Source organism: Cucurbita pepo, chromosome LG15 (assembly GCF_002806865.2).
Source record: "Cucurbita pepo subsp. pepo cultivar mu-cu-16 chromosome LG15, ASM280686v2, whole genome shotgun sequence".
Lineage (NCBI taxonomy): Eukaryota > Viridiplantae > Streptophyta > Magnoliopsida > Cucurbitales > Cucurbitaceae > Cucurbita > Cucurbita pepo.
This window is the reverse complement of record NC_036652.1, coordinates 862,764-878,179: the sequence shown is the minus strand read 5'-3', so window position 1 is coordinate 878,179 and position 15,416 is coordinate 862,764.

Genomic DNA, 15,416 nt, shown 5'->3' with positions numbered 1-15,416 from the left:
GAAAATTGGAGAAGGAGAAGAAGAAGAAGAAGAGAGTTTGATTTGGAGTGAGGGAAGGAGGTTGAGAAAGGCTTAAATAGAGGAAGGAAGTGAGAAGGTAAGAGGGCTTATTAAGAGGGTCATTCTCAAATCATATGACTTATGGATCCCTTTTTATTATTTTATAATATGATTGCACTACATACTTTAAAACATTATAATATATCAACTCATTCACACCCGGTAACAACAGTCCAAGTCCACCGCTAGTAGATATTGTTAGTTTTTGCTCGTTGGGTATTGTTGTCAGTCTCACGATTTTAAAACGCGTCTACTAAGGAGAGGTTTTCAAACTCGAATGCTTCGTTTTTCCTCTTTAACCGACGTGGGATCTCGTAATCCATCCCCTTTAGAGGTCCAGCGTCCTCGCTGGCACACTACCCGGTGTTCGGCTCTAATAACATTTGTAACAGCCTAAGCCCACTACTAGCAGATATTGTCCGTTTTGGCCTATTATATATCGTTGTCAGTCTCACGGTTTTAAAACGCGTCTACTAGGGAGAGGTTTTCACACCCTTACAATGAATGTTTCGTCTCCCTCTCCAATCGATGTGGGATCTAACAATCCACCCCCTTGGGAGCCCAACGTACTTGCTTGCACACTGCCCAATGTCTAGCTTTGATATTATTTGTAACAGTCCAAGCCCACCGCTACTAGGGAGAGATTTTCACACCTTTACCATGAATGCTCCGTTCTTCTTTCCAATTGATATGAGATCTCACACACCCAGTTAAAATTTTACGAGACAACTCTTAGATTCTCGACATTTTAGAGAGTTTTTGTTCAAATCCATCTCGACCATTAGGTCAGCTCACGTAAAGTGAGAAGTTGAGCCTAAATTAGCTAATCATAATCACTTTTAGAACCATACTTCCTATGGTTAACCTGTGTCCAATGAGAACCCACAGTGCAACCGAGGTCCTTGGAGACCGAGTGGTAAGGTCATGATCTACAAGGAAACGAATCACTCATTCTTCCTAATTTGAACCTATATGTCTTAACCAGTTGAGCTAGGTTCAAGTTGATAATTTGAATAATGTATATTTTTAAAAAATGAATAGCAAATATATGATGTGACATATTTCGGTTGGTTGATAATGAATTTTCAACGTTCGACATTATTTACAAAATACGCGATTAAGATATAAGCTCGATCAATAAAGATGCATGTATTTTCTATATACTTTAGTGTAAGATTCATGTAGTTAGTTGTCGAGTGTCACTGTTTCAACTGTATCAAATGAATAATCATTTTCTAAAAGATACTAAGATTAAAAAACATGTTTAAAACAACATATAATTAATTGAAAATTTTGTTAATGTTATGTTTTTATTTACTAAACGCTATTAATTTGTTAATTTCATAACTAAATTAAACTTTATGGAATTAATCATTGGATAAAGAGATTTGAAAATTGTACTTAGAGGAGATTCTATTGGGACCCAAAGAGGATTTTGAGATCCCACGGTTAATTCATAAATTATTAATATAAATATATTTGGAAAATTAAAAAATAAAAAAGAAAATATCCACGTGGGCGAGATGCCAAGTTGTAAGAGTAAGGACCCCACAAGTGTCCAGCGTGGACCCAACAAAGCCTTTCACCACTTTGTGAATTTGGGATTGAATATCAGTAAAGCTGTTAGTTTTCAGACACCCCATTCTGCCAACGGTTTTGTGCTTAAAGCCACGTGGTCATCCCACTGTGCAATCACATAAAGTGAAATATATATATTTTTTTGTTTATTTTTTTTAAATCTAATAAATTTATAAGACACTGTTTAATAAATATTTAATTATTAGTTTGTGAAAATGAAATTTATTAACATTATTTTTATCTATAATTTATTTTATTTACTTAATTAATCATTATTTAAAAAAAAAACTATTTTTTTTTTATTTTAAAACATAAATTTCAAAAACTAAAAAAAAAAAATCTTTATCCAACAAATTTTTTAAATTGATTTATAAAATATAAATTAAAATTTTTATATTAAATCTATAAATTTTCAAAGCAATTAAAATTTTAATTTAAAAAATCAAGGACTTAATTGGCAATTTAACTCATTTTATTTTATTTTTTATTTTTAAATAATATATTTTACATTAAAATTCATTTTTTTAAACAAAAACGTATGTTCCCATGAAACACATATTAAGATACAATGAATGTGAAAAATTCATGAACAAAAGAATATTTAAATAAATATAGTAAACTAAAAATTATTTTTAATTACTTTCTTTATAAATTAATACAATTTTGTCAAATATTGATCATTATATTAATTAATTAATTTTTAAAATTAAAATAAATTATATTTTTTATTTAAAAAATATTCAAGATAAAAATTTTAAATATTTAATTTTTTTATTTATTTATTTGAAAAAAAAAACAATTTGAAATTTATTTATTCTTAGATTACTTAATAATTTAATGTGTTTAAATTATTTTTTGTCATTTTATTTACAATTATTTTTTAAAAAAAGGGTATCTAAAGACAACGAAATATCATTTAATATTAAACTGTTGTATTTATTTGCATATTTTGAAAAATGCGTCAAACCAATAATTTTAATCAGATTTTATTTTCTGTTTAAATAATAATAATTTTTAAACACGATTTGCATGGGTGAGTACGTGGAAGGCTTTGAAATAAAGCCTTTGATCTTACTTTTCCACGTGTCTTTATGTGGACACGTGTCTTTCTTATACGACATCTGATTGGTTTTTAAATTTTTATTTACTTAATATGTAATATTGTTTTTTACATATAAATCAGCGCGAAAGATATTATATTTTATTGGACGTTCGCTAAAAATTTAGATTAAATAATAAAAATAAATTATAATATTATTTCAAAAATTATAATATTAAAATAATTTTGACGGAGTTATGTTCACTTTGACGAACGTATATGTATTTCTATTGAGATCACGGGTAATTTTTTTCGTTTATTATTCTTTTAAAAAATAACTATTTTCATATTTTTATTTTAAAAAATGAAAAAAAAAAACTAATAAATCAATATATTTCATAATCAAATATATTTATAATGTTTTGCTGACATTATTTAATTCAAATTTTAATATTAAAATATAATTTTTAACTATTAAAAAAATGTTCTCTCAATTAACTAATTTACTTAGAGTTTTTTAATTTATTTTTAATTATATATATATAGATATTATTTATTTATTTTAATGTAGGTTGAAAATATATTTATGTTAAATGGGATAAGAAATATAATTCCGTCTCCCGCCCCATTTATCTAGCAGGAAAAAGTTATTCCCCACTCACTCCATTTTCAGTCTAAACTGGAAATCCACTCTTCATTTAGGGCAGGACTCGGGACCCTACGAGTAAAATGGATATCTCAATATTTTATTTTAATATAGGTTGAAAATATATTTATGTTAAACGGGGTGAGGACAGGGAATATAATCCTGTCGTCGATCCCATTTACCTAATAGGGAAATATGTTTTCCGCTCCCTCCTTATTTTCCGTTTGGGACGTGACCCCACGGATAAAATAGGTATCTCTAGTAGTAGCTAGCACTTCTTTTAAACATTTTTTCACTGTCATATCTTAAGGATCACTCTCTGTAACGGCCTAGATCCACCGTTAGCAGATATTATCCTCTTTGAGCTTTCCTTTTTTAGCTCCCCCTCGAGGCTTTAAAATGCGCCTTTTAGGGGAAGGTTTCAAAACCCTTATAAAGGGTGGCTTGTTTTCCTCCCCAACCAATGTGGGACATCACAATCCACCCCCCTTCGGGGCCTAGTGTCCTCGCTGGCACTCTTTCCTTCCTCCAATCGATTTGTGACTGCCCCGAAATCCACCCCCTTTGGGGCCCAGCGTCTTTACTGGCACACCGCCTCGTGTCTACCCCCCTTCGGGGAACAGCGAGAAGACTGGCACATCGTCTAGTGTCTAGCTCTGGTACCATTTGTAACGGCCTAGATCCACCGCTAGCAGATATTGTCCTCTTTGGGCTTCCCCTCAAGGCTTTAAAACTTGTCTTCTAGGGGAAGGTTTCAAAACTCTTTATAAATGGTGGTTTGTTTTCCTCCCCAACCAATGCGGGACATCACAATCCACTCTCGTTCGGGGCCCAGCGTCCTCGCTGGCACTCTTTCCTTTCTCCAATCGATGTGTGACCGCCCCGAAATCCACCCCCTTTGGAGCCCAGCGTCTTTACTGGCACACCGCCTCGTGTCTACCCCCCTTCGGGGAACAACGAGAAGACTGGCACATCGTCCAGTGTCTAGCTCTGGTACCATTTGTAACGGCCCAGATCCACCGCTAGTAGATATTGTCTTCTTTGGGCTTCCCCTCAAGGCTTTAAAACGCATCTTCTAGGGGAAGGTTTCCAAACCCTTTATAAATGGTGGTTTTTTTTCCTCCCCAACCAATGCGGGACATCACAATCCACCCCCTTTGGGGCCCAGTGTCTTTACTGGCACACCGCCTCGTGTCTACCCCCCTTTGGGGAACAGCAAGAAGATTGGCGCATCGTCCGATGTTTGGCTCTGATACCATTTGTAACGGCCCAGATCCACCGCTAGCAGATATTGTCCTCTTTGGCTTCCCCTCAAGGCTTTAAAACGCTCTTCTAGGGGAAGGTTTCAAAACCCTTTTATAAATGGTGGTTTGTTTTCCTCCCCAACCAATGCGGGACATCACAATCCACCACCCTTCGGGGCCCAGCGTCCTCGCTGGCACTCTTTCCTTCCTCCAATCGATGTGGGACTGCCCCGAAATCTACCCCCCTTTGGGGCCCAGCGTCTTTACTGGCACACCGCCTCGTGTCTACCCCCTTCGGGGAACAGCGAGAAGACTGGCACATCGTCCGGTGTCTGGCTCTGGTACCATTTGTAACGGCCCAGATCCACCGCTAGCAGATATTGTTCTCTTTGGGCTTCCCCTCAAGGCTTTAAAACGCGTCTTCTAGGGGAAGGTTTCCAAACCCTTTATAAATTATGGTGTGTTCTCCTCTCCAACTAATGCGGGACATCACACTCTCATTCAGATGAAATCTCGATTGATTAACGAGCTGCTCGTAAAGGTAAGTACAATGAGTAGACGAAAGAAATGGAGTTGGGAAAATGATGGAATGACCCACACACCACTTAGAGGGGTCAAGAATACATTAAAAAGGTTAAAGAAGAAGAAGAAAATAGTATTAAAAGAAAAGGAAAGGCATGGGAGAGGAAAGGGAAGGCATGTGCATGGAACCTTGAATGCAATGAGGGACTCTCCTTTTGATGAAAAACATTTGTATATATGCATTTAGTAGTCTTGTGGGATTTCTTGGCCTTTCCAAAATGGCTTCCCTTTATGAATCATTGCTTCTCTTCTTCCCCTTCTAATTCTATAATTACCCCACAAAACTCCAAATGAAACCCTACAAAAGGACTCATGTCCTAATTAATAAAGTTATCATGCTATTATTTCAGCTCTCTTCCAACCCACATCCCTACAAAAACCCTAATTTTTGTTACATTCCCTTTATTCTATTGCTTTATATCGGGTGTGGCTTATATTATCTTAAATAGTGTTTTTCCCGTATAAAAAATCTCTCTCTCGAGTGATCGAGAAAAAAAATTGTATGTTTCATGTCACTGAGCGTAATTGATAGGACGTGTCGAGAAAGACATCTATATGCATCTGTTTTCACAAACTGACGGAGAAATTATTGCAGGTAGCCATCAGAGTTATGGCCGACTTCCTGAGACCAATAAATCTGAGAACTCGGTTGAAACTAATGGAAACCCTTGACCAGGTGACCCACCAGCCTTGCGTTGCTCTGCCCCCACACCTAGCTTTGCCACAAATCCAAAACTGGTCACTCTCTTAGACTTAACAAAATCTCAATGTCTTTCGGGGCCCATCGTCCTTGTTGACACTCGTTCGCTTCTCCAATGATGTGGGACACCCAATCCATCCTTTTAGGCTTAGAGTCCTTGCTAGTACACTGCCTCGTGTCCACCTTCCTTTGGGGCTCAGCCTCCTTGTCGGTACATCACCCAATTTCTTGCTTTGATACCGTTTGTAACAGCTCAAGTCCACTTTTAGCCGATATTATCCTCTTTAGGCTAGGTTTTCACACCCTTACAAGAATGTTTTGTTCCTCCTCAACAGATGTTTTATTCTCCTCCAATCGAGACCAATAAATCTATGACCTCGATTGAAACTAATGGAAACCCTCGACTAGGTGACCCACAACGCATTGCCCGAGAGCCAGCTTTACCACAAACCCAAAACTAGCCACTCTTGAACTTAACAAAATCTCAATGCCCTTCGGGCCCGTGTCCTCCTCGCACTCGTTCCCTGATGTGGGACCCCTCAATCCACTCCTTTTAGGGGCTAGAGTTCTTACTGGCACACCACCTTATGTCCACCCCTCTTTGGGGCTCAGCCTGCCACCTTATGTCCACCCCTCTTTGGGGCTCAGCCTCCTCGTTGGCACATAGCCCGATGTCTGGCTTTTACCTTATTTGTAACAGCTCAATCACGCTCAATCCCACTATATTGTGCTCAAGGTTTTTAAACCGCATATGCTAGAGAAAAGTTCACACCAAAGAATGCTTTATTCTTCTCCCCAACCTATGTTGGATCTCACAATCGAGATCAAAAAAATCAGTGACCTCGATTGAAACTAATGAAAACCCTTGATTAGGTGACCCACATCCTAGCATTGCCCCACAGCCAGCTTTGCCACAAACCCAAAACTAGCCACTCTCTCAAACTTAACAAAATCTCAATACCCTTCTCTAGGGTTTTTCAACGTCGGCGCTACCTAATTAGAAGCTACAAAGAAAGTATGGCCTTTAATTTTAAGGGAGAGTGACCTCTAACTTAGAGGGTCAGTGGAAAGAAGTATTATAAAAATGAAGAACTTAACAAGAAAGTGTTTTGGGAATGAACACGCGTAGAAGAAAAAGGGATCAGTCGGCGGCGGTATTGATTCTTTCCTAGCATTGCATGGTTTTATAAATTAGGGTTCTTTGGGATATGATTTTATTTTTTAAACAAATTTTGCCTAACTTTTCTTTGCCATTGGCGGTGCCATTAAACTTTATGTTATTTTTATAATGTGTATTGAAACTATATTATATAATATTGAGATTGAAAATAGCTTAAGATTATTAAATTTGGTGTTTGACTTATAACTTGGATTTGTATAGTATAAGTCTAATGTTTGGTGTATAAATTTCTTTATTCTAAGTTAGGGTTCATTGTAAACCCTAGTTTTTGAAACCCACTTTCTAGGGTTATGGTTTTAAGGATATAAAAACTCAAGTTGTATTATAATTGGTAAGAACTATATTCTCGAAAGGTTCACCAAATTGAGCATAACTCAGCAGTAGTTTACGTAGATTAGGTGTGTTCATATGATCTGATGATCCGACTAACTCGAACTACCCAACGTAAATCATAAAAGTTGAATTGGGTTGAATTTTTAGAAAATCGAAAATCTGGGTTCGTTTGCGAGTCGACATTTTCTTAGTCGGGCCAACTTGATCTGCTCAAAAATAGGGTTACAACTCAATCCAACCCTATCTTACTTTTAGAATTATTATGAGCATTAAAAATGTTTGATGTTTGTAACTGAAGTTGGTGATGCATGGTGACTTGTGAATGTTTGATATTTGAGTTTTACGATGTTTTAGTTATTAATGTAACATGTATTATAGATAAGTAGAAAAATCCGACAGCCCAACTCAACCCTGTTGTGAACTCAAATCGGGTTATTCGAGTCACCAACCTAATTCAACCATGTTGTGAACTCAAATTGGGTTACTCGAGTCACCAACCTAGCCCAACTCAACCCTGTTGTGAACTCAAATCGGGTTATTCGAGTCACCATCCCAACCCAACCCTACCCTGTTGTGAACTCAAATTGGGTTACTCGAGTCACCAACCCAACCCTGTTGTGAATTCAAATCGAGTTACTCGAGTCACCAACCCAACCCTGTTGTGAACTCAAATCGAGTTATTCGAGTCACCGACCCAACTCAACCCTGTTGTGAACTCAAATTGGGTTATTCAAGCCACTAACCCAACCCAAACCTGTTGTGAACTCAAATCGGGTTATTTGAGTCACCAACCCAATTCAACCCTGTTGTGAACTCAAATCGAGTTACTCGGGTCACCAACTCAACGAACCCAAAATTTCAAGTTAGTCCAAAAGAATTTTCCAACCCAACCCACGTACATCCCTAACGGAGATTCAAATTTTCATACCTAAACAGACTATCAAAAGTATTATCCATTTACAACTCGAGCTATAAATTTAGATTTTTTTATTCCGCTCGTGGAGATTAAACTATCAACTTTTGAACTAGTTTTCTAACCGAGACCTAATTCATTGATCACTATGCTCAAATTCGATTTCACGAACCTTTCGATATCAAAATAATTCAAAATGATTAGAAAAGGAAGAATGAATATGAGATGTAAGTAATAAAAAGGAAGTTATAAAGTAATTAGAAAGTGGGGTATTAGGGTCACTTCACACTTGAAAAATGGACCCATTCGATTAGATTGTTAAGAAGATGACTTTTAACTTTCTTTCTCTTTGTGGGTTTTCAATATTAAATAAAGAGTATGATATTATTTATTCTCCCATTGCACCAATGTCACTTCATTCATTTTTTAGCCCTTAAATCATTATTTCACATTCTAAGCACTTTTCAATGTAATCATTCACATTATTTTATCTTCATATTTTTAAATTTTATCATATTATAATAATTTCAGCTCGTTGAGTTCAAATTCTCTTTCGACACTGCTCTTTCGAATTTCGTCCCTAAACCTTTTTAAACTATAAATTTAGTTCCTCGAGTCCTCAATTTTGATGTTTTATAAAATTTAAGATTGGTGAGGAGAACGAAACATTTCTTATAAGGGTGTGAAAACCTCTTCCTAGTAGATGCGTTTTAAGGCCGTGAGGTTGACGGTGATATGTAACGGGCTAAAGTGGACAATATTTGCTAACAGTAGACTTGAGCTGTAACAAATGGTAACAGAGCTAAACATAGAGCAGTGTGTCAGTGAAGAAGCTAGACTCCCAAGGGGGTGGATTGTGAGATCCCACATCAGTTGGAGAATGGAACAAAACATTTCGCAAAAGGGCGGGGAAACCTCTCCCTAGTAGACGAGTTTAAAAAACCGTGAGGATGACAACGACTCGTAACAGGTCAAAGTGGACAATATCTACTAGTGGTGGACTTGAGCTGTGAAATTTACAGATTCACTAGGCACGAGATAGCCATAAAACTCAAAATTATATCTTATAGGTCACTTTATATTTATTAAGGATATATTAGACACAAAATTGTACGTTTAGAATCTTACAAAATACCGTTCACAAATTAGTTTTTTTTTATTATTACAATTAAAAAAGCATATTAAATTTCTTGAATTTTAAATAATAATAAGTGCCATATAACCTAAACTTGGAGGGCTACCCTACCCACCTTTTAGATCCACTTCAAGCCATGATTAAATTTTTAAAAAATTATTAATAAAATATCTTAAAATTTAATAATGACAAATTCTTACTTTTTTTCGAACTCAAAAATATTTTTAAATCATATGCTAACTAAGCATTAATTAATTTAAAATTAATATTATTAAGACAATAATCTTATTATATAGTATTGAATGGTTAATTATGATGGTGGATCACAGTTTAACAGCAAAGTCTATGGACCTATATTTTATATAAATTTAATATAATATTATTAATTAATTAATTAATTAATTCCAATATTTTTCACTTTTGGAATTTAAATTCGTGTAATAGAGAATTAAATTTTAATTATAATAAAAATAAATAAATAAATAATATAAAGACACTAAAAAGACTGAAAGAGCACTTTAGATTCCATGGTACTTCTTATTTGATTAAATAATACTTTATATTATAATATTACTTAATTAATTAATTTCATCATTAAATTTGTCTTCTTCTTATTTAGGCAGTTAATTTAATCGGTCGAATCGCAGAGTTGAGACCATGTGAAGCCATTAATCGTTATATTCCAAAGTGATTTTGAAATTGTTAAAATTACTGTTTTATTTATCTTTTATTATAATAAATAAATTGATTTCAAAAGACGATTCTTCCTCTACTGCTCGAGATGATTGATAAAACAGATTGCCTCGACTTCTTTGCATCTGATCGGCTCATTCCTTCAGCCATGTTTTCAGGATTTCATTCAGTAGATCCAACTCACTTTTACAGTATTTGTTCGAAGAAATGATTTATCGAAATAATGGGTCACCTATGATATCGAGGATATCAAATGTTCGAGAGTTCCTTTGACGTATTAGATATTTTTAAAAGTTGAGGGTCAAACTTGTAATTTAAGTAAAATTGTGAGTTAAAATTAACAAAAGTATATTTATAAGTGGAGGGGGATAGGACAGATGGCAGATTATAAGAGCGACACGTGGCAATTGGGATTGATTTTAGCCCCAAAAAGTGTAGGGATTTAGAATTAAACGAAAGTAGGGGTACGGAAGTTAAATAAATAGGAAAATAGGGATATAAATGCAAAGACACGTGTGGAGAGTGAAATATAAATGTAAGCGTGTGAAACTAAAAATAATATTATAATAATTATTATATGCAAGAGCCCAAAAGCCACCTGCTCCAGCGGTGTAACGCACTTTCTTAGCTTCCTTCTCCGCGTTCATAACATAATATTATTCTTTTTTTTATTTTCGGTATTTAATATTAACAAAATATTTTTTTTAATTAAAAAAATTAATTAAAGCCCTTCCGCGTGCACATTTTCCCTTTTATTTATTTTATAAATATTCACGAAAAAGTAATTATATTTAAATATAACATAATTGGTTGGACATTAATATTTAATATAAATTTAATTTCTTAATTATAAAAAATGACTAAATGAGTAATTTCAAGAAAGATTTAAAATTTTATTTTCTTATTTTATTATTATTATTATTATTCAATTAATTTTAATATAAAAATATTATTATTATTATTATTATTCAACTAATTTTGACAATAAATAAACTTTTGATTGGTTGAAAGTAAAATGACTAAAATTAGATAATTAAAAAAAATAGAGGCCAAAATAGAATAAAATCTAAATTATGAGGACTAAAATGATATTAAAATAAAATTTTCCAAAGATTGTGAGACTTTTTTTTCGTAATAATAATAAATAAATAAAAGCTTTTGTTTATTTTTTTAATTATTTTAATTTCATACGTCACTATTTTTGTTAAGAAATAATTAATTAAATAAAATAATATGAAATGACAACTTATAATTTAATAATTGATATTTATTTTGTAGGAAAATAAATGTAGAGAAACATTCCTCAACAACCCTTTTTCGGAAAAAACAATATAATACAAAAACTACTAAAATTAATTTAATAAATAAGCTATAAATTAATCCTACGTCACCATCAAATTATCTATTTTCACTAAATGAAATAAATCACCGACAATTTATCCGATGGAATAAAATAATATATAAAAAAAATTAAATTTAGTGCCTATTATTTTAAATTTTACATTTTCATCCCTAATAAAACTTACATTTTTTTAACATTTTGTTAAGACTCTAATTCTTTTTAGCTATTTATTAAAAAAAAATAATTAAAATAAAATATTAATTCGTAAAATATTTAATTAAAATTTGTAACGCAATTTCAATATATATTTTTAAGAATGTTCTAGAATAAATAATAAAAAAATTATGAAATTAAATAAAAAAAATATATGTATATAATTGAATAGGAAGGAAAGATGTATATTTTAAGATTTAACAATAAATTCAGATTGGTTTGATTTAACCATAATTTAGTATATGGCAGCATGACATCCTCCCTATCAACCGACTCAAACAAGCAAAATTGGGACATCTGTCATGCGGTCATAGACAACATGCTTTGGACAAACATAATCGTGACATCCTCCCCCACTCAATTGGTTGACGTATTTGTCAACCGACTCTTTACAACTTTGTGTTGTAGGCTGAAGTTGACTTTTAGGTCTCTTCAATGTGTTTCCAACTGATTTAGTATTGCAGAGTCTCGTCAAATCTATGAGGAGCTGTTGAAAACTGCTTCTTTGTTCATTGGCTCTTAACGTCTACTCCGTCAAAGTTATATTTTAAGATTTAACAATAAATTCAAATTGGTTCGGTTTAACCTAATTTAGTTTTAGGAGAACTCATGAACAACCTAATTCATAAATTTTTTATTTATTTGAACCCTAACCCAAACTATACGGATAGACTGGATTGAGTTGATCAAACTTTTTGAGTCATCGAGTTTTTTTCAACACCCTAATTCATAAATAGTCTCTTTGATAGGGACTAAATTGTAATTTTCTCCGAACTTACGAGACTAATTAATAAAAAAAAATTTAAATGAAATGAAAATAGGATACGAGAAGAGGAAAATGACACATAGTCAAATACTATTGCAAGTCTAGGGTATAAAATAAGAAACCAGAGATTTGATCGTCTTCATCTTATGGCTAGGGTTAATTTAAATATAATTTTCTAATAATTAATTTTATAAATAAATAAATAAATGGGTCAAGAAATTCGGCCCTATAAATCATTTTTGTTGAATTGTCATTTTCATTTCATTAAATATCAAAGATCCAGTTAGGAATACTCACTTCACCCACCCTTTATTTATTTATTTATTTATTTATAAAATTACAAAATTACAAAATTAATTAATTGATTAATAAATATACTATTGGGCCACGTAGGATGAAAGAGAAAGGTGTGAATGGACCAATGGGAAGCAGCCACGTCAGATTTCATAGCTAACAAAGTAAGACAATACCAGAGTATATGTAGAAAACGACAGATGTATAAATTATGACATAATATTTAGTTGATCTTTTATTATTTGTATGCGAGGCTCGATTGTCGGCTATCCCAATTTGTCTATTTAATACAATTTTTAGACGAAATTTTTATTTTATTTTTTCAAATAATTATATTATAAACATTTTAAATCCTTCCCATAAAATAAAAAACTGTACACAGCAGTTTTTTTTTTTTTTTTAATTAATTTAAAGTTTATTTATGAATTAACTTTTTATGTAATAGGGATATTAAATTATTTCTGTTTTTGGTAGAATTATCATTTCAAAAAACAGTCATGATGTTTCAATTATATCCTTAAACTTTAAAAAGTTTCATTTTTATGCAATACCTGAAGTAAACGAAATGCCCCTATATCTTGCACAGAGGGGTAACTCACTGATTGTCTGTTCTCCGGTCCATGTTTGGATCTAGATCTAGACATCATTGATTGGCGAAGCTCAACTACATTTTGAGGAAGTAGCTACAGAAAAGGGACCCTCTAAGCCTAAGTGGAGAAGGGTTTAGAATGAATGATGAGAATCGACCTAAGGGCATCGGATCGAGCAATCCTTGATTCTAATTTCCAGTATGAGTACTACGCGTACAAGACAAGAATGGGGATCACCACCTCGTATGGATCACTCGTACTATACTCGATCGGTGTGGCAAAAAGAACGATGGAAACTAAAATGGGGAGGGCGCCCCATTACAGTGGTCTAGCGGCTGTTAGATGTCCTTTATAGCCTTCTTAATTTGTTTTAAAAAAATACCCTTCGAAAACTTTTTTCACAATAAAGTAAAAGATTTAATACGTAAAAACTGAGAACCATGCATATGCATATGTATGGGTGTAAGGCAATAACTCATAGTAAAAAGAGTGTAAGGCAATAACTCATAGTAAAAAGGGTCAAAAGGCAATAGCTCATAGTAAAAGGATGAAAGGGCAATAACTCACAGTAAAAGGATGAAAGGGCAATAACTCACAGTAAAAGGATGAAAGGGCAATAACTGATAGTAAAAGGGTCAAAGGTCAATAACTCATAATAAAAGTATTAAAGGGTGCAAGGAAATAGCTCATAATGAAAGAAAGAATGAGAAAGACATAAACTCATACTAACGGGGTCAAAAGGCAATAACTCATAGTAAAAGAGTGCAAGGAAATAGCTCATAATAAAATGNCGGATCGAGCAATCCTTGATTCTAATTTCCAGTATGAGTACTACGCGTACAAGACAAGAATGGGGATCACCACCTCGTATGGATCACTCGTACTATACTCGATCGGTGTGGCAAAAAGAACGATGGAAACTAAAATGGGGAGGGCGCCCCATTACAGTGGTCTAGCGGCTGTTAGATGTCCTTTATAGCCTTCTTAATTTGTTTTAAAAAAATACCCTTCGAAAACTTTTTTCACAATAAAGTAAAAGATTTAATACGTAAAAACTGAGAACCATGCATATGCATATGTATGGGTGTAAGGCAATAACTCATAGTAAAAAGAGTGTAAGGCAATAACTCATAGTAAAAAGGGTCAAAAGGCAATAGCTCATAGTAAAAGGATGAAAGGGCAATAACTCACAGTAAAAGGATGAAAGGGCAATAACTCACAGTAAAAGGATGAAAGGGCAATAACTGATAGTAAAAGGGTCAAAGGTCAATAACTCATAATAAAAGTATTAAAGGGTGCAAGGAAATAGCTCATAATGAAAGAAAGAATGAGAAAGACATAAACTCATACTAACGGGGTCAAAAGGCAATAACTCATAGTAAAAGAGTGCAAGGAAATAGCTCATAATAAAATGATGAAAAGGCAATAATTCAGTAAAAGGGTCGAAAGACAATAACTCATAGTAAAAGGGGTAAAGAAATAGCTCATAATAAAAAAAGATGAAAATGACATAACTCATAGTAAAAGGGTCAAAATACAATAACTCATAGTAAAAGGGTGTAAGGAAATAGCTCATAATGAAAGGATGAAAAGGACCCAACTCAATAAAAGGGGTAAGGAAATAGCTCATAATAAAAGAGTCAAAGGGCAATAACTCATAATAAAAGGATGAATAGGCAATAACTCATAGTAAAGTGATCAAAAAGGCAATAACTCATAGTAAAGTGATCAAAAGGCAAATAACTCATAGGTGTGAGACAAATAACTCAAAATAAAAAGGGTTAAAAGGCAATAACTCAAAATAAAAGGGGAATAGAAAAATATAAATTATGATCCATCATAAATGAGTGTCTACAAAGGGTAGAAACATTTTCCTTCCTTTCAACTCTAAATTCATTGTCAACTCATTCATTGCAATACTCAATCATTTGAGATGAAAGATTTTTTCCCCCTTCTCCATCAAATGTCAATTCCACTCATTATGACAATATATCCAAAATTCATCAAATACTTGCCAAAAATAAAAAAAATGACATGTTATATGCTTAGCCCTTAATTAGTTTCTAAAACTCCCAATACTTCCACCAACCACACATCAATTATTCCAT